Source organism: Magnolia sinica, chromosome 6 (assembly GCF_029962835.1).
Source record: "Magnolia sinica isolate HGM2019 chromosome 6, MsV1, whole genome shotgun sequence".
Taxonomy (NCBI): domain Eukaryota; kingdom Viridiplantae; phylum Streptophyta; class Magnoliopsida; order Magnoliales; family Magnoliaceae; genus Magnolia; species Magnolia sinica.
Window position 1 is genome coordinate 55,288,522 of NC_080578.1, and position 21,998 is coordinate 55,310,519.

The 21,998-nt window shown below is 37.8% G+C and overlaps 1 non-coding gene across 1 annotated transcript; it reads left to right on the forward strand.

Annotated features, from left to right (window-relative positions):
* The first annotated feature begins 21,492 nt into the window (after positions 1-21,492).
* On the forward strand, positions 21,493-21,600 carry LOC131250275 (small nucleolar RNA R71). The gene has a single exon (XR_009173202.1). It is a non-coding gene; the product is annotated as a small nucleolar RNA R71 (small nucleolar RNA).
* The last annotated feature ends 398 nt before the right edge of the window (positions 21,601-21,998 follow it).

Consider the following 21,998-nt stretch of genomic DNA (forward strand, 5'->3'; position numbering starts at 1 on the left):
TAAATTTGTGAAAGGAGAAACCTCTAACTCAAAAGGGAAAATTATTTATCAAAGTCTTTCTAAAAATGCTAAAACTTTTCAAAAACCTAAAAGAAATTATGTCAACTATAAAACTCAAAACCAAAACCCTTTAGCTGAAAAAATAGTTGATTTACTTAAGGAGCTTTTAAAATCTAACTTAGTGGGTCACTCGTACATCAATTACAAGCACAAGAAGACCAACTATACTCCTAAACCCAAAACAGTTATGAAATGGGTTCCTAAGGTTACTTGCTTGGTTGCCCACACTGCTTTCAAAGCTACAAGCGATTCAAAGTGGTACCTTGATAGTGGGTGCTCCAGGCATATGATAGGCTACAAGGCTTTATTCACCGATCTTAAAGATATGCCTGATGGGTCAGTCACATTTGGTGATGGTAGCAACTGCAAGATTATTGGCCAAGGTACGGTTCAACTCTATAACCTCCCCTTATTTAAGAATGTTTTATATGTTGAGAGGCTAAAATACAACCTGTTAAGCATATCTTAAATATGTGATAACAATCATAGTGTGAAATTTTCTAATAAAGGTTGTGAAATCTTAAACAAAAAGGGTTCTGTAATATTAATTGGTCGCAGGACTTCTGAAAACTGCTAATTGTAAGCGATGGTAGCTCATCTAATCAATCATGCTACATTGTCCATACCGATGAAATAGAATTATGGCATAAACGTCTTGGACATGTACACTACCGTAATTTATACATATTGAACAAAAGAGAACCAATAAGAGGTCTACCTAAATTATAAAAAGTAGAAAAAATATGTGGTGAATGCCAGATTGGCAAACAAACAAGGAGCTCTCACAAAAAGGTGAACTCTAATGCCACATCAAGACCACTTGAGCTTCTCCATATGGATCTTATAGGACCAACCAGGACAGAGAGTCAAGGTGGCAAAAAATACATACTGGTAATCGTGGATGATTATACCAGATTGACTTGGGTAGCCTTTTTAAGAGATAAATTAGAAACCCTTGATGAAGTAAAAAAGTTCTCAAACGAAACCAAACTGAAAAAGATTCTTAAGTTTGTAAGATCCATAGTGATCAGGGATCTAAGTTCGAGAATAGTAGTTTTGAGAAATTCTATAGCGATCAGGGAATATCGCATGAATTCTCTACACCCAAAACTCCACAACATAATGGAATTGTAGGAAGAAAAAATAGAGTGCTTCAAGAAATGGCTAATGTAATGTTGAATAGTATGAAGCTATCTAAAAATCTTTGGGCTGAAGCCATAAATATTGCGTGCTATATTATCAACCGAGTTTATACATGTAAATCTAATAATAAAACTGCTTATGAACTTTGGTTTAATAAGAAGCCTACTGTCAAATACTTACGAGTTTTTGGCAGCAAGTGTTATATTTTGCGTGACCGTAAAAATCTAGGAAAGTTTGACACAAAAAGTGATGATTGGATCTTTTTAGGATATTCTTTAAACAGTCGTGCATATCGTGTTCTGAACAACAGGACCGGTGTGATTCAAGAGTCTATTAATGTGGTTATTGATGATCACTTGAATACACCTGTCCCTAGTTCAGATAATGATGAAGTCCTTTTAATTGACAAACCAGATACTTCATCAAGTCAAAACAATTCTGAATTGAGAACTATTAAAGATCATCCAACCAATCAGATTATTGAAAACCCTCTCACTGGTGTGCACACTCGTAGACAACTAGAAGATATGTGTAATTACGTGTGTTTTATATCCCAGATAGAAATGACTTATGTAAAAGAAGCACTTACTGATGAGAACTGGATAGTAGCTATGCAAGAAGAACTTAAAAAATTTGTGAGAAAGGATGTTTAGTATCTTATTCCTAGACCCAAAGATAAACATATTATAGGAACTAAATGGATTTTCAAAAATAAGTTTGATGAACTTGGTAATATAATTCGAAACAAGGCTAGACTAGTTGTACAAGGGTACACTCAAATTGAGGGTATTGATTATGATGAAACCTTTGCCCCAGTAGCTCGTCTTAAATCAATCAAACTATTTATATCCATTACTTGCTATAGAAAATTCAAAATTTATCAAATGGATGTGAAGAGTGCCTTCTTAAATGGTGATCTACATGAAGAAGTGTATGTTGAACAACCAATGAGTTTTGAGGACCCTAAGAACACTGATCATGTGTATCGCCTTAAAAAGGCTCTCTACGGTTTAAAACAAGCTCCCAGGGCATGGTACGAAAAATTGACTAAGTTTTTACTAAGTCATAAATTTCAAATGGGAAGTGTAGATAAGACTCTTTTTGTTAAAAACCATAACGATGATATCTTAATGGTTCATATCTCTGTTGATGATAGTATTTATAGATCTACCTGTACTAACATGACTGTTAAGTTTGCAAATTTAATGAAATCTAAGTTCAAAATGAGCATGGTTGGGGAATTAAACTATTTCCTAGGGTTGTAAGTAAAACAACAACATGATGGTATTTTCATTTCTCAAACCGAATATGCTCTGAACTTAATCAAAAAGTTCGGATTTGAGAATGGTAAGAATTTTGATACTCCTATGAGTACAACTTTAAGACTCCCAAAGGACTCTACAGGTAAATGTGTGGATCCTAAATTATATTGCAGTATGATTAGTAATTTACTTTATCTAACTGCAAGTAGACCTAATATTGCTTTTAGTGTTGTATTTCCACTAGATATCAATCTGATCCTAAAGAGTCACATCTAACTGTTGTTAAGCAGATTATTCGATATGTCACAAGTACTGTTAATTTGGGTCTCTAGTATCCATATGATACTGATGTTGATTGGGCTGGGAATATCAATGACAGGAAATCAACCAGTGGTGGTTGTTTTTATATTGGAAATTGTTTGGTTTCTTGGTTTAACAAGAAGTAAAGTTTTATATCATTCTCAACTGCTGAGGCTGAATACATTGCAGTAGGAAATGCATGTACTCAGCTTGTTTGGATGAAATGTATGTTAAGCGATTATGGAATTGCACAGGAATCAATGATATTATATTGTGATAATTCCAGTGCAATAAATATTTTTAAAAATCCAATCCAGCATTCACGTACCAAGCACATCGACATTAGGTATCATTACATTCGTGAATTAGTGGAAGGAAAGCTGATTTCTTTAGAATACATTCCTACCGAGACTCAACTTGCTGACTTTTCACTAAACCGATCAACAAAAGTAGGTTTAATAAATTAAAATGTGATCTTGGTATGTGCAATCTAAATTGAATATTCATGCATATGTGTATCATAATGTAAATATATTTGATAATTTATTAATTTAAATTTCAAATTTTTATGAAAAATGCATATTTATATTGGTACACAACCGGCCGAGGATGTAGTACGACCAGTCGTGGACGGGCCAAGACCGGTTGTGGAGCACGCTGATCTCTTTTATTTGGGAAAAAAACGTTTTCTTCTTCATTTCTTCCTTCTTCTCCAATGGGTGTGGCACGACTAGTCATACCCAACTGCTTCATTCTTTAAGGTAAGTGTATCATTTCAGTTTTCCTTGAAGATTTATGCTCTATTCACTCCATTTTCTTCCTTGGAGTGGTTGATTTCAAGATGATTTTGGGGTTTTCTACTCTCAAATCTGATTTTTGTAAACCCCACTCTATCCTTTTTGCATCTTCTTAATTCTTTGAGTTTCTTCATGCAAATGGATGCTAGAGGGAAAAAGAAAACATCCCGTGGTCCATCATCTTCTAGATCAACTCCCATCTCTCGGCGCCATCTTTGATCACCCAAAGATGATCCCTCACATGTGCGGGATTTGCGTATGCGCAATGTCATTGTTGAACGTCCTGTTGATCTTAAGCACATTACTCCTTTTGGTATCCTTCCACTCCTCCAAGCTGTTGGATGGGCTAACATCTTACATTGGGGTGGCCCTGCATACCAATCTATTGCTCAGGCCATGTTTGCATGCATCTCTGAATTTTCATCTGAAAATTTAACATTTAAAATTGATGTCAGAGAAGGTCCATTTAATGCAGACCGCCATCTGATATCTGGCCTTATAGACATACCTGTCAATGATGAAGGTATTCCTATTCATACTTTAACTGAAAAACCCTCAAAATCGAAAAAATGCATGCTTACTAGAGATCTCTGCAATATGGATGTGCAATGGACACATAAAGGGAATGCGCTCCCCTCAAAGTATTTGTTACCCAAATACAGGGTTCTCCATAGAATTTTTATTTCAAACTTGTATCCTCGTTCAGGTAACAAAACTGAACTGACTGCGTTTATGATTCGAATTTTGCATTCTATTATCTCTGGTACTAAAGTCTGTTTGATATGTCATTTCATTATTTAGTTTCGTCTCCATCTAGGTCATAGTGATATTCCATTTATTTATCTTATAACTATGTTAGCCATTAACATGCAAGTTGCTATGCCAGTTGGAGAGGCTCTTATCCATCATCTTATTTTTAACAATTCTAATATAAACAAGATAAAATTGGAATTGGCTCCTGGCCAAGTGGATGTTGGTGTTGGTAGAGCTGAAGCTAGAAATGCAGATGAGGCTGATGACCTTCCTCCTGATGATGTTAATATAGATGATATCTTTGATGAGCTTGAATTTGATTCTACTAATGATCCGGATTACGTGCCATCTGATTTTGATGCTCGTCTTCATGCTCTTGAGGAGAAGGTTAAAAATATGAATGTTGCCTATGATCTACGGTTTAAATATATACGCAATTATCGTAGGCGCTTAAACAAGGGCCTTCATCAACTTGATCCTACTATTCCTGCTCCTTCATCTGGATCTGATTGAGTGTTTTATCCTTTGGTCTGTATTAACTTTAATACTATTTTATGTTGTGTTGGTATGTGAACTTTATTTGGTTTGCTAACGTTGGTTTAAACTGGTTAATGGTTTGTGGACTTTTAACTTGATTATATCTTGAGTAGTTCATCTCTTTATTACTCTTCTGTTTCTTATTCTATTCCATTTATGTGCTTCCTTTGTCATATTGTGACAAAAAGGGGGAAAAGATTTAGTTTGGACTATTTGGAATGGATATGGGGTAGTAGCATTAGTTTTGTGGATATATATGTGTGTGTGTGTGTGTGTGTGTGCTACTCAGGGGGAGTAAATAAGGGGTGTTGAATTGTTTATGCTAATTAATGACAACTGGTGCATGATTCTTTAACCAGGCTGTAACTAGTTTTCTTATATAACTGGTGCGTAATTCGTTATTGAGCATGTTGTGCTTCTCTTATTTTTATTGAAGTGTGTTTTGTCATAAATTTGACAAAGGGGGAGATTGTAAGTGCTATGGTTTGTATCCTCCTTTGGTTGTCAAATTTTATGGTGCCAAAAACATAATCTGTCTTGTGTAGCATGTTGTGTTATATGTTCAAGACACTGCATCACTTTGCTTCAAGTCAAGAACGAAGAACTACTTCAATCTATGCTAGTATATGCTACATCAAAAGAAGCGATCTTGTTCAAAAACTCAATGTATACAATTCAAGATGAAGTGTAATTCAAGCTCTAGAAGATCTCAAGTTCAATGCTACATCAAGTACATAGATCTCAAGCTTTACAATCTTCAAAGGTCAACTATCATCTGAAGAACTGAAGTCTCAATGTTCATACCTCACTTCCAAGGTATGATTGACCTTAGATTGACCTTAGGGTAGGTCATTCTAGATACATAATTCAAATTAAAACTATTTACATGTAATTGGTCTGTTCTAAGACTAGTCCTGAACCCTGTTCGACTAGTCCTAGCACTGGCTCGACCAGTCCAAGAAATTTCAGGACCGGTCCTAAGTTGTTGCAATTTTTCAGATTTTTTTGGTTAAGCTACGACCAGTCCTGGAGACTATTCGACCGGTTGTAAGAACAGTGTCAACTCCAACCTGGACCAGTCATAGAGATACGACTCAAACTACAACAACCATTTTTGGTGTCTCACGACCGGTCTTAGGGTGTTCATGACCAGTCGTGGGAGGCACATGACCGGTCATGGATTACCTTCGACCAGTCGTGGAACGGACTGATTCGATCGCAATTAAAATTTCAAAAAAAATTTTCATCTATGACTAATCGTGGAGTACTCAGGACTAGTCGTAGACACGATTTCTGCAAATAAAAATAGACAACGAATTTTAGAGTTTGATAATTCAATTCAAGTAAAATCAATGCATCACTCTGAGATAAGTTTGTGTTCATTTTTAAGCTACATTGTATTTATTTAATATTCTCTTTTGTTAGCTTTATTAATTTGATTTTGTTTCTACATTCCAATCTGAATTAAAAAGAGGAATTGTTGTATTCCTTCTTCTTGGAATCAAAATCAAATAGAGCTACGTCCAATTTGGTTTAATTTAAAATCAATTAGAACTTAGAACCATTTTAAAGTAAGTATTAGACATTGAACTTCTATATTCGAAATTCTACTCCAATTGGTTCTTACGGGCTGCTTCAAACAAAAGGAGAAATCCAGATATTTTACATCATTGTAATTTACATTCTTTTTGGTTTCTTTTGGGATTCGCCAGAAAAATCTCATTGTGTTGGTTATCTAAGGAGAGCCAGAAAACTCAGAAAGAGGGGTTTTTGAATTGTGTAAGCCCATTGAAAGACACAATTGTGAAGGTTTTAGGGGAACCTGTGAAACCTATTTTGATAGTGAACGCTGATATTCCCTATGTGAGGATATTAAAAGTGGAGTAGCAAGCTGTGTGGCTATTTTATAACAGTTGTTGAACACAAAGGCGAACCACTATAACTCTTTGTGTTTTATGGATGTGTGATTATTTTTTCTATCTTTTATCATTCAAATTTGTAGAATGTATGTGTGGATGTGAATGTTGTAATATTTACATTTCAAGCACAGTGAGGAATGTTGTAATAATTTAGATTTAAATTCTTGCAATTTATTTCGATTCCTTGCTATTTATTCATGCCTTTTCAGTTTGAGTTTTTGATACAAAGAACGTTCTAGAAATAAGGTTGTCCTACTATAAACCCTTGGTTTTTATAGTGTAAGGTTGTCCTTAAAACAACATTTGTATCAACCTCTCAATACTTGTTTATTAAGGTAGCTTTTCATTTCAGCATTGTGAATTCATTTCCTTTATTTGGATATCTTATTATTAAATTCAGCTGTAATTATTTTAAATTTGGCATAGTCCTATTCACCCCCTATCTAGGACATATAGCTTGGCCTTTTCATAAACTCATGAACTTGCCTATCCACTGCTTTTAATCGGGAGTGATGACCCCACAACTTGCCTATTGTATGCGATTAACTAGGATTGATGATTCTAGATGGATCATTTCTTTAGGTAAATGATATAAGGGGAGGTACCTTAGGTTCCCGAATCTGCTGTATGAAGAAGCTTAATAAATTACTTGGCTAACACGATCATGCATCGCATTGCATGTACTTTGGTGAGGAAGCGTACGTTTAGGAAGTTTTGCATGCGCGATCATGAGATGAAGTCGCTGAGGGAGTGTAGGCACAGGCATGCATCATTGCAACATACCATTCCTGCATTAATAAGAGTACTTAGGAAATGATTGTTGTATTGCTTTATCATTACTGCTTGACTGAATTGATAACATGTTAACCTTTGCTTCATAATTCTACTGAATTAACTACTCATTCCCACCTGGGATGGTGTTTTAAAACACCACCTAGACTCTGGTTTAGATGCAGGTGACGATAAAGTCTATGCGACGGGATTAGACTTTGTAGACCTGGAGGAAGAATTCTCCTATGTTCAGCCCTCAAGCAGGTCTAAGTAGACCTCATGCTGTTTCAACGGGATTACAGGGACTTATGGATTAGTTGAACGCTTTATATTTTGATATTTTGTCTATTCTGAAACGATACATGTATATATATTCAGCCCGGTTACATACTCATACTCCGGAGTTTGTGAACTACTTTTGTATTTAGATACTTGTGCTTCAGACTTCCACTACTTAATTACATTATCTCTGGAGTATGATATGTTGTTTTAGCTTAATCCCACTCATGTTTAACTCATTCATATGGATGAAATCTAAACATCATCATCCATGTTGCATAAGTAATGCACCGGAACTCGGGAGTTGAGTTTTGCTCAACCCCCAATTTTTGGGGCGTTACATCTGTGTATCCTTGTAATCCCATCGAAGCAGCACGAGGTCTACATAGACATGCCAGAGAGCTGAACATAGGAGAACTCTTCCTCCTCATCTACGAAGTCCAACTCCGCCGCATATACGTCCTCATCACCCGCGTCTATAACAGAATCTGGTTTGTGTTTTAAAACACCGTCATAGAGTGAGAGTGAGTGATCAACTCAGTGATACTATAAGCCAAAGGTTAACATGTTATCAATTCAATCACGCAGTAATGATAAAGTAATACAACAATTAATTTCTAGCTACTCTTGTTAATGTAGGGATGGTGTGCAGTAATGATGCATGCCCTCGCATAAAGCTCCTTCAAGTGACTTCATCAACCATTCGCGCATGGTGAACTCCTTAAACATGCACTTTCTCGCCAAAGCACATGTAATGCTGTGCATGGTCGTGTTAGCCGAGTACTTAATTAGGCTTATTCATACAGCAGATTCGGGAAGCTAAGGTACCTCCCTTTACATCATTAACCCAAGCGAGAATCCATCTAGGGTCGTCAATCCTAGTTAATCACATACGATAGGCAAGTTGCAGGGCATCACCCCTATTGAAAGTAGTAGATAGGCAAATTCAAGTGTTTATACTCGAGGTCACTACGGGGAGGCTCGTCACCTCAGCGTAGGCCGACAGCTTGAATACAGTGTCCCATACCAGCATATTCAGCTCATGAGTTTGGGTTGCTCATTGGTCACTATGGGGAGGCTCGTCACCCTAACATAGGCCGACAGCTCGATCACGGTGTCCCATACCACCATGTCCAGCTCATGAGTCTTAGCGGATCGTGGTACCATGGTTGAAACGGGCCTTTACATTGGTAAGTGGTACCTTAGATTCAAGCAATGATGTCCATACATGGTAAACACACAATAGGCTAATCGGTTTATTAGACAAGTTCGATTGGTACAGGCATGGAGCGCGTATGCACTCCCCATGGCCTAACCACTGTCGACAATCGTCGTACAACCCAGATTCACCAAACGTATCAAATGTGGTGAGACGAATTCGACCACTCAACGGAAATCATTACCGATTGTCTGGACTACGTTGTAGTCTTAATCTTACTCAGATGTAGCATGTAAATACATGTGAAAGTCATATCAGCATTTGACAAAGAATTCAAATTAATATCTCATTTGAGCATTTCATCAAACATATTGAACATGTTACCAAACATTGCATTTCATTCATAAATTGCATAGTCGAAATTAAGATTTTGTGAAAGAACTATACATATGGGTAAGGTAATTGAGAATTCCATCTCAATACCCTTATTTAATACATTTCATCAACAATTTCTCATTCAGACATTTTATCAAACACTTAAACTACACATAACTAATTAAATAGACTAGATTAGTTACGACATGAACCATAACAATTCATTACACAACATCGGTTATAAAGCATATAACATACATGGATCTTAGATTAGAAATCATGATAAGCACAAATCAGGATTTTACACTCATTCAAACATTTCAACAAATACATGGAATGCATCTTATATTCAACATAGTTCACACATGTATAATTTATCAAAAACGTCATAACCAAGATCATATGGTAGCAATCAAGTTAGATATAAATCATTAGCTGACATTGAAAGCATTGAAAACCATAACCTAAATGTTTATAGTCCGCACCTTTCGTTGGAATACTTGTTTCGAACTCGATTCGAATCTTACGTTTCCAAATACAGAACGACGGGTACCTAAATCACGAAATAGGTTAGCTATTTCGTCGATTACTCTATTTGGATCCCTAAATCAAGATTAATATTAGGATTTTTTTCCCAAATCGTAGTTGAAAATGATGGTGTAGCGAAAAGGGAGAGGTGATTCAGCCCATGGAGTAGTGGGAGTGAATCCCAGCAACGATCTCCCTATCTCTCTCTTCTCCTCACTCTTTTCTCTCTTCTCTCTCCAAGGGTTAGAGAAATTCGTATGGAATAGAAATGGGGTAGTTTAAGGGCATTATATAAGCCCAGAACTGGTGTAAATGGCCCCATGGCCATGGTATACTTAGGTTATAACCAAAGGGTGCCTGTTTTTAACAAACCGGGTTCATCTGAAGGTTCCGTTACTCACGTATGGCATGGAGCAAGTTCTCTGACCATGGATCTAAGCCAGGTTATGATTTCGGCGCATTTAGATAGACTGATCAACCATGACGGACCTGTATCAGATCAACGGTTGTTGTCACTCGATCAGGGCCACAAATATACAGATATGTGCAAGGAAATTTTCCTGATCCATGGGTGAAGTTCGGTCAGAAATTAATGGTCTAAAATCTTCAATTTCGCCCTCAAGCGAATGGCCGGCGAATGGCCCAATTTACTTAAGTTTCAATACTTTTTCTAAGGATATTCATGTTTCTCACACACTTCACTCAGGGCTTAAGTTGTGCGTTTCTGGATACTATTTGGGCTTAATTCCCGCGATAGTTGCCAAGCCCAATAAGACGGTCATAAACCTATAGTTTCACGGTCATTGGACCTTCAACGCATGATCCAAGTCCAATTCGAAGTTTCAACATCCTCCCGAGAGCAACTGGCTTTTGGGATTTCTCCTCGATTATTAAGTAGTGTTGAGTCATTCCTTTTGATAGTTTTAGGTCTTGCCATTTATATAGATAGTGGTTCAAGATAAATCCACTGCCTATTTAGTTTAATATTTAACTAAATTTTGCCTAAATTTCTACAGGATACGATCCTTAGAAATTTCTGCCTAAGGTGGTACTCGGGCCTTTGTACGGATTTTTTCGAGATGTTACATATAGCCATCAATTGAATTGTTACTTAGGATTGCTTGATCGATTTTATATTTCATAGATATACTCTATGAATGATGTTAGACACAATTTGGATGGTCTGGATAGGTGTACATCAATGCGACATGTGAGGAAGAAAATTGTGGTGCTCGATCATCACTATGAGGGTGAGTGGTACCCGGCTCCTGCGAGGCTTATACATGACATCTAATTTTTCAGAAAGGATTAAAAATCAGGTCGATCCAAAGCTCAAGTAAGCCACACCACAAAGAAAATTTTGAGAGAGGTGGCTCACCATCAATTTGTGTGTGGGGGCCAACTGTGTTGCATATACAGAATCCAGACTATGGCTCCAATAAAGGGTCATAGAAAAATTCATTCAATTTTGTGACTAAGGTGTGCCCCATTAGAAATCAAGGTTTGTCATCCCTTTCCAATAGTTCCACTTTGCTATGGTCCAACTAATTTACATATTGGGCTAGGTTCTGCCCCACATGGGTGAGGTGATGCATTCAGTAGGTAAGTTGGGTGTTAGGCGTATATTATGGGTCATACAACACCCCAATGCTACCATAAGCTGCGGTGAATGTAGAGAGGAAGGAATTGAGAGAAAAAGGAGAGAAAATGGATAGAAAGGTGCAGCAAAGAGAAGAAGACAAGCCCTCAAGTGATTTCAATTTGGGCTGTCCATCTTTACTTTTACTGGCTCTGTGGAGCACTTAAGTTTTAGATTTACCTCTTCTCTTATGTCCTATGACAAGTCCACACAATAGATGAGTAGATTTCACAAAGTCATTATGATAGACCCTACATTGCTTCTTTCACATGAGGTCCCTAACAAGATGCTTCGCTCACTCTACAGAGGATGAGAGTTGGCTATGGGCTAGCATAAAGGAGCATTGAGGATGATTAAATACTGCAATACCCTTGCTTTGAGTGAAAGCTCCCTTGTTTTAAGTGAAAGCTCTCCCATGTCCTGCAATTTTAACTAATCCTAAAACTAACTGCAAGTGTAAAATTGTCTTTGGCTACTCCTCACTTTTGCAAGTAAAATCTAATTAATTTAAATAAATCTATTTGTAGGAGAAGTCTATACTCAAATCTTTTACTTCTCAAAATATCCTTAACTTTATTTAAAATGTCTCTCATGTCTTTAAAATATTGGAAGTTTTCTTTTAAAAAAATTAATTGCAATGTAAAATTAGTCAAACACTACTCGTGTTATATACAATACAAATGTAGACAAAGAAGGTTGTCAATTTGTGAATAAAGTTTGTTGTGATTTGATTTCAAATTTGGTCACGTAATTAGCACAGGTGTGCCAGAATTGAATGTGAGGTTCAATTCAAACTGAACAAGTATAACTCCAAGCACCAAGATAGGCAGATACGTCGGAAATCGATCGTATTTGACCAAGTTCTAATAAGTTTGGTTGCCTATTCAGCCACTTCAACAACGTTGCTTAAGATGATCGGACGATTATCAGAGGATGAGGTTTGTCCTCTGAAAATATGTCACACATCTGCCTTTCGTACGAAAGGACTTTTTCTCTTCAATACAGATAAAACAAAATAATAATAATAATTATTATTATAATAATTCTCATAGTCGGCCGTGGAGAACAATTGTAGAACGCTTCTCTGGATGGAGAACTTTGCTTAATACTCGAATTAAATCCAGCATATGAGTATAGGTTCGAATTACAACTAAAGTTAATAAGTACTTGATTACTGTTATGGATTATACTAAGAAACATAAATAGTAAGTGAATGTAAAGATTATACTAAGAAATATAAATGACTAATAAAGATAAGGAGTACACTATGTAATTGATTGATAATTCAAAGATATATTTAGTTTGGTTTGGTTTGGTATGAAACGATTTTTTCCTACTGTATTCCCTTGTTATTTGTAATCTTATACTGATCATTTAGATGTTTCTCACATTATGACGGTTAGTGTAACATTTCAATGCTGCAAGACCTTTTAGAGACTTTCTTTTAAATTCACTATCTCTTCTAGTAACAGCTTCGGGCTTCCTTACCTATTCGAGTACTTTCTCAAAAGTTCATACATAGTACGTACGAACTGGTTCGCAGGTGAGCGTTTCCGTGTGTGTGTGTGTATATATATATATATATATATATATATATATATATATATATATATGAAGATCTTTAAATATACCATGTAACTCCCTCCTAATTACACAGCCTTTTTCGATTGGGTAGGGTAGGATTTGGTAGAATTAGGATGAACAATGTGAGGGTAATTTGGGAAGAAATGGGATGAAGGGTGCGCATGTTAGTGCAACGTGGGTGCGGGTATTCCCAAACAAGTGGTACATGAAGGAGCACAAAATTTTATGTGGACAACTTGGGAAATTGTGTCAGCTACTTTGCCACTTCGTAATTTAATATGCGGCGCATTTCAGGAATAATCTGTATACGTGGATGGAGTATATTGATAATACAAGGATAGAAAATTTTACACGTGGGTGGAGTGTCCGTCTCCCTTAACCTGGCATGTGGCTTGCGGGATAGTTGATCCAACCTGTCCATCTACCAGGACCTGTATTTGAATTGCCTGATACTTAAAATTGAACGGACTAGATCGTCCTAACTGGATCCAGTTTGAGAAACTGGATCCATTTGAGAAATGGATCCGTCTCCCTTAACCTGGCATGTGGCTTGCGGGATACTTGATCCAAGCTGTCCAACTACCAGGACCTGTATTTGAATTGCCTGATACTTAAAATTAAACAGACTAGATGGTCCTATCATCTACGGTTGCTTTGAAATCGATGGCCAGAATGAAAATGGATCCAGTTTCATCTACGGTTGCTTTGAAATCGATGGCCAGAATGAAAATGGATACAGTTTGAGAAATGGATCCGTCTCCCTTAACCTGGCATGTGGCTTGCGGGATAGTTGATCCAAGCTGTCCATCTACCAGGACCTGTATTTGAATTGCCTGATACTAAAAATTAAACAGACTAGATGGTCCTATCATCTACGGTTTCTTTGAAATCGATGGCCACAATGAAAATGGATCCCGTTTGAGAAACTGATGGATAGGATCATCCCTTCGGTCTGATTTTTAACCATGGGCTATGCAGTGACAAGAACCACAAGTTGGAAGGCGTGGATCCACTTCTCTGCAGGCCGTGCACCACGCACTGGGCAACAAACGATCATTTTATGGTCCAGCGCAAGGGATCAATGGGCCACTGCTGCATATATCAGACATGTGGATAGATATAGACAGTAGATATTTCGACGGCTTGGATGGACGTGGAAGTCATGCCCAACGAACGATTGGCGTTCAGTAATTAGTATAAAATACAGAAAATTAAAGGAATATAATCTAAAATTATAGAAGAAAACAAAAAATTAGTCAGAACATGTCTCCTACCGTCCTACACTCCAACGAATATTCTACATGCATGCTTCTACTAGCAACGTTCATTACTTAATGTTAATCATAAAAAATAAAAAAATAATAATAATAAAAAAGTACTCCCAAATCTTCTCCATACTTGATCGCTTGACAATGCGTCTGGATATCAGTTCCTCACGACTCTGTAGAATAAGTTTATTCTAAAATGTTGTGTGTGGTGCCCAAATCTACTCAGTCCATAAGATGGCCCCCTTGGAGTTATCTCTATATCTAAAAAATAGGCCGATCAAAAACACAGGTGGGTCACACCACAGGGTATTTGGAATGGGGATGCCCATCATTAAAGCATTTCAGATTATGTATGGACACCGTGTTTTCTATATTCCATCCAATTAATTCCTTCGTAAATGTACCTCACAAAGATGAGTGGACAGTCCAAAAATCAGGTCATTTAAAAACTCAGGTAAGCCATACCAGGTGACTATAGAAGTCGTAGGCCTGATAATGATATGGTCCACTTAGTTTTTGGATCGGCCTATTTTTTGTCCTGGGCTGTAGTGTAGTGAGCAAACTCTGTAGGGCCACTATGGTGTAACGCTGTGCATCCATGTTTTTGTACTGCATTAGCCGAAAACTGAAGCATATCCAAAGCTCAAGTGCACCCCCACTATAGAAGACAGTGGTGACAATGAAACCTTCCCAAGGCTTATAGTAATGTTTATTTGTCATCCAACCTGTTCGTAAGGTCACACATACATGGACGGAGGAAAAACACAAATATCAGCTTAATCCAAAATTCCTATTGCTTCCAAGAAGTTTTCAACCATAGGCATTTAATTCCCAGAGTTTCCTGTGGTGTGGTTCACTTGAGCTTTGGATATGTTTCAATTTTGGGCTTTTGCCTTAAAATGAGATGAAAAAACGGATGGACAGTGTGGATAAAACATGTACATTAAAGTTGGCCCCACAAAGTTTACTCACCACACTATAGCCTAGTTTGTTATTCACTACACAATCCACGTCCACATAATGAGATTACAAACCGTGGAGCAATCGATCCATGTTTATATGTAGGGTTGTACACAAGCAGAGTTAGCTCAATAACTTGCTCAACTTGACTTGGTTTGAAATTGAGTTCGAGCCCAACCGAACTGCTTTTTTGAGCTCGAAAAATTTCGAACCGAGTTCGAGCTTGCCCGAGCTCCACTTGACTTGGATCGAACCCAACTGCAATCGAACTCAGATCGATTCAGTTCAGTAACTCAGTTACTTTGGTATTGCTGGTATTCACCAAGTGTTTGATGAAATGACTCAATGAAGTGTGGTTGGTGGAAAGGAAGGTACGTATATGAAACAAAGACCATTTTTTCTTGATTTTTATGTTGTTTACGGGGTGTTTGATGAAACAACTGTAAATCCATTGCTGTTGTTTTACATACAACAAGATTTTTAAAGTGCAGTTCATGTGTTTGTGAAAATGTTGCACAGACGAACTCGGTTCGATCTTGACTCGAACTCAGCTCGAATTGGCCTGAGCTGCTAACCGAACTGAGCTAAGCTAGCCAGTCAGCCTCGAGGACCGAGTCGAGCCAAGTCTGAGCTGAGGTCAGCAAGTGGTTGAGCCGAGTTGAACTTCGCACGACTCATGTACACCTCTATTTGTATGTATGGGATTGATTTTTACACCGTCTTTCTCATGCATCCGCACACTTTCCTACATTTGGCATTAGAATAGCTCCAACATTAGAGTATAGAAATAACAAAGCAAGGTACAAAAGAGTGCGTGTATATGAGATTACATTGGGGCCGTAACTGCCATTTGTCTTTTTCGTCTGGTGGACGGTTGATATTAAGTATAGGCTTAGGTGTACAAAAACAAAGTGAGCCACTAATTAACAAATCAAAGATTCTCAATCCCTTAACACAAGAAACAAGAAGAGGGTTCATCCTCGGAGCTTCTTCATGTTCCAAGGCAATGTGATGCTTGTTATTAATATAATTACCGGATAAGATCACGGAAAGAACATATACCATTAGATTAATGCAGTGTACACATGCCAGCCAGGCCCTTCCAAGGGGTGGGCCCCATCTCCATCTTTATTAGACTTCGGAGGCCCACCGATAATGATATGGGGGACAGACAAGGACCTGACAGCGCAGAGTACCAGGCCCATCACTGATGGTCTGGCATGGGTAGTGGGTTGGACCCAAGATGTGTTTTCAATCAACACGTACATGCCCTCTCTTCAGTGAAAGAGACAATGCTAGTAGGCAGTGGTCCCTCTTCCTAACACAAAGCAAAGGGAGGATTTGTGTGTATTTCTAAAAACCTTTTGCAATGCTCAAGGAGGGTGGATTTTGAGATTACTCCCGTGGGGAAATGCGATGAGGAAAATGATGCGTTTACTCCATGAGATAGGGTGCTACTATATGCAATTGGAAAGATGGTAAGGAGATTTATATCGACTTTAGCCGTTGGATACGTGGTCAAGCTTCACTGATCCAGATCGCTGGGTTATAGTCTAAGAACTCAGAAACTCGACTGGACGATACTCAGCCGAGTCGGGTTGGCTTGAAAACTTTATCCGACTCGGCTTGATGGTTAATAAACATAAATTATAACTTTTAAAAAGAAATTTGAGTTTCAACGTGAGGTCATTGGTTTGAGTACCCATTATGGTGAAATCTGACTATGATGTGAGTGCGCGTGAATATTATATGGATTAAAAAATAAAATAATTTTATTTAAAAAAAACATAAATTATAACTTTAAAAATGATTAATAAATATTAAATATTGTTATGGGTAAAAATGGACGGACTAAGTTAACCAACATGAGAGGGAACACAAAGCATGGAAGAGGAGATTAGTTTAGTCTCTGGTATCAAGCACTACTCCCACAACCAGCCCGAGTACCGGCCACAAGGTGTGAGCTCGGTCCCATCCAACTCCCCACTATCGCGACCAATGAACGGTTGACTACTGACTCGAATTCGAAAGAGGATGCCAACCGCGATTAACAATCCTACTCGGTCAGCAGGACCTTGACTAGCCTGACCTTAAGGTTGGCCTCGATCGGTCATCCAAGACTGACTACGGACCTCGATCACCTCGCCTGTGAAGTCGGACTCGGTCATCGACCTCAAGCCCTTCGGAGGCTGACCACTCGGAGATGTTGTTATTAAGATTAGATCTACCCATGATCTTCACCGAAGATCTTGAAAAGATAATCAACCGTAAGCAATATATATGTGTTCCCAAAGGATTAGAGGAATGGTCCCATGAAATCAATGCCCCAGCAATCAAATGCTTCAATAGTAAGAATGAGGTTTAGAGGCATTATATTGTGACAAGATAATCGTCCTAACTTTTGACAATGCTCGCAAGCTTTGTAAAAATTATTTATCTTTGAACAAAGTGGGCCAATAAAAACCACACTGTGGAATTTTCGTCGTGGTTTTCTTAAGTGAAAAATGGCCACAACAAGCATGTGAATGACAAAAAGAGATCACGCTTTGATGTTCATCATTAGGAATACATCTTATAATCTAATTTGGGCAATACTTGAATAAGTGCGGATCATCCCAGATGTAATTGCGTACGTCGGTGTGGAACTTTTTCTTATATTACTTAGTCCAATATATTGGTATGATGCCTATGCAAAATAATTCGCAATGTCAACAAACCAAGGTAAATAGGAGAACGAAAAGCTATTCATCGGGGAACATGTCATTAATATGAGTTATCTCAATGGAATCAGAGATAATAAGCCTGGAAAAGTGATCGGCTACCACGTTCTCTACTCCTTTCTTATCACGAATATCTATGTCAAATTCCTAGAATAGGACGATCCATCTCAACAATCGGGGCTTAACATCATTGTTAGAAAGAAGGTACTTCAGTGCCGAATGGTCTGTGAATACTATGATCTTGGATCCAATCAAGTAGGACCTAAACTTGCCCAGTGCAAAGACTACGGCTAGGAGTTCCTTCTCCATAGTAGAATAATTCATCTAGGTAGAATTTAGTGTTCTACTAGCATAGTAGATCACATATGGCTTTTTGTCTTTTTGCTAGCCTAAAACCGCCCCAATAGTATAATCGCTCACGTCACACATAATCTCAAATGGAACGATCCAGTCGGGTGGCTGCATGATCGGAGTGTTGGTCAACATGGCCATAAGTTTGGAGAAGGCTTTTTGGCATTCTTCAAACAACTTGAATGGGTTATCCTTTTGAAGAAGATTGCATAAAGGACGAGATATGTGATTGAAGTCATTTATGAATTTTCAATAAAAACCGACATGCCTTAAAAAGGAATGCACGTTGCGTATGCTTTTAGGTGTAGGTAGGTTAGAGATAAGATCAATTTTTTGCTTTGTCTACCTCGATTTTGTTGGACGATATAATATGTCTACGCATAATTTCCTTGTGAACCATGAAATTACATTTCTCCTCGTTAAACACAACACATGGTTCTTTTCCTCACATCTTTTCAGCGCATGTTTTAGATTTTCAATGGAATCACTGAAAGATGAATGAAACACTGAGAAGTCATCCATGAAGACCTCTTAAAATTATCCCACCATGTCTGAGAAGATAGTCAATATGAATCACTGGAATGTGACGGGTGTGTTACATAGTTTGAATGGCATCCTTCGGTATGCGAAAGTGCCAAAGGGACATATAAATGTTGTTTTCTTTTGGTCCTCAAGGGTTATATATATTTGGCTATAGCCCGAATACCCATCTAAAAAGCAGTAGTAGGAATGACCAACTAACCTCTCTAAGATTTGATCAACAAAAGGAAAATGAAAGTGGTCTTTCCTAGTGATGGTATTCAATTTTCGATAGTCAATGCACATTCTTCAACTAGTGGTGATTCCGGTTGGCACAAGTTCATTTTTTGCATTGGCTATAATGGTGATACCGAACTTCTTAGGAACTACGTGTGTTGGACTCACCCATTGGCTATCGGATATTTGGTGTATGAAATCCACATCCAATAATTTTACCATGTCAGCTTTAACCACCTCTCGCATATTTGGATTTAATCGATGTTGTGGTTGTCTAGATGTTTTTACATTATCCTTAAAGTGTATGCGATGAGTGTAAATTAAAAGATCAATTCCCTTGAGGTCCACGATGGTCCATCTAAGGGCGTATTTATGTTCTCTTAGAGTATTAATGAGCATACTCTCTTGTTCTTTATCCGGGTGGTCAAAAATCACCACCGGATATGTCTCTTCTTGACCTAAGTAAGCATATTTAAGATCGGACGAAAATAATTTTGGGTCAAGTTTCAATGCCTTAATGCTTGATGGTAGAGGCATTATTATATTAAGAGGCAATTGTTCAAATTGTCACCTCCACCGATTATTTTCAAGGACCGGAGTTGCATCAAGCAAGGCATCCATCTCTGTAATCATGTCATCATCTAAATCAGGGGAGTGGGCCAAGCATGTCTCTAATGCATCAAAGTATAGAGTCAGAAGGGCTCTATCTTCCATGAATGAATCTATCATGTTAACTTCGTGAGCATCATCAAGATCCTTCGGTTGTTTGCACATATTGAAAATATTAAGCTTTAATGTCATGTTCCTAAAAGATAATTTCATGATCCCATTCCGAAAATTAATAATGGCATTTGATGTGGCTATGAATGGACATCCAAGAATAAGGAGAATGTGACTACTTGTTTCGATAACAGGCTAAATATCCAAGACAATAAAATCTACTGGGTAGTAGAATTTGTCGACTTGGACAAGCACATCCTTGATCACTCCTCTAGGTATACTAATTAAACGATCAACAAGTTGTAGTGTAGTCTAGGTGGGTTTTAATTCACCTAGATCCAGTTGTTCGTAGATCGAATAAGGAATCAAATTGATGCTCGCACCTAAGTCAAGAAGTGCGTGCTTGATCTGGTGATCCCCGATTACACAAGAGATGGTTGGGCTACCCGGATCCTTGTATTTTTGTGGCACATCTTGCTTAAGGATGGCAATCACTTTCTCAATTAGAAAAAATTTATTTTGAATGCTTTGCCTTCTTTTGGTAGTGCATAGATCTTTTAGGAAGTTGGCATATGGGGCAATTTTCTTTATGGCAACTAATAGAGGAATGTTGACTTTCACCTATTTAAGAACCTCTAAAATATCTTGAGTGTTAGATAGAGGTTTTGGTGCAATCGGCTTGTTTTTTTTTTTTTTTTTTTGTTCTCTTTCTTATGGAGTGATGCTAGGTTCATCATCTCTCTCAGCTTCTACCAAGTCCTTAGGCTTTTTAGCCCTCATCGGGATGGTCTTATTAATCATTTTTCCACTTCTCAAAGTAGTGATTGACTTAGCTTTCTCCATTTGATTGAAAGAGCTTGGGTCACTAATTTCACATCGTTGTTTCGGGTTAGGGAGAGGTTGGGTTGACAGAGTCCCTTTCTCCCTAATAACTAGTTGTGACTTAATTTTTTGGATAGATGATGCAAACACTCCTAGAGTTGTTTTGATATCCTAGAATGCTTGCAGTGTATTTTGGTTGAATTGCTCTTGATTTTAGATAAAATTTTGAACCAAATTCTTTTGAAGCCTCATTTAATTAAGAACTCCAGTTAAGGCCTCCTGAGGTGTAATCATTTGTCCGTTCCTCCAGCTGGGATTATATGTATTCGAGGTGGGTCCGCTGAAGGGCGTTGGTAGTTGCTCATGGCATTCGATTGCTCATGCAACAACTCTTGAAATATGGGAATTGTGGGACAATCCTTGGTTAAGTGTACGTTGCTAGCGCAAATACCACAGACAACTTTCACAACCTCATCGAGTTTGACGGTTTCCGCATTCTTAAGTTCCATGGCCTTGACTTTCCTTGTGAGATTGGCCGCCTTAGTACTCATGTCATCATTGTCTTTTAAGACATAAATCCATCCCTTTTCTCTTGATTAAGTAGGCTTAGAAGTGGTGGGTCTTGAGGAGGTGTCCCATTATTGCATATTTTCAACAAGTTGGTCAAACTAATCCCATGCATCATCAACCTCCTTGTTCATGAATTCACCATAACACATAATCTCTACGAACTGGTGCATGGACGAAGTCAATCCATGGTAGAAAAAGCTCATTACCCACCATGTTTTGTAGCCATGATGTGGACACCAACTCAAGAGATCTTTGAATCTCTCCCAACAGTGAAAGAAGGTCTCTTCCTCTTTTTGGGAAAAATTCGTGATTTCCCTCCTTAAGGTGTTTGTTTTGTGGATCAAGAAGAACTTTTTAAGGAACTCCCTGGTCATCTCAACCAATGTGCTGATGAATCTTGGCCTTAAGGCATGTAACGCCTTTTTCTTTCAATGAGAATGGAAACAATTTCACTCTTAAAACATCTTCAATAACATTATTAACTGTAAAGTGGCGACTCTCATCAAATTCCTTTACTTGCAAGTATAGGCTTTCAGAATCTAAACCATGTGTAACACCCTAGTTCTCATAACCCGAGGATAGCCGCTCCTCATTGAGAACCCGAGTATTATGTTATAAAATGGACCATCATACAACTAATAAATGGTAATTCTCATGACACAAAGTGAGGTAACTGCTACGTAAGCTAAGGATATTATGAGAAACAACAAGGGAGTTCAATATAA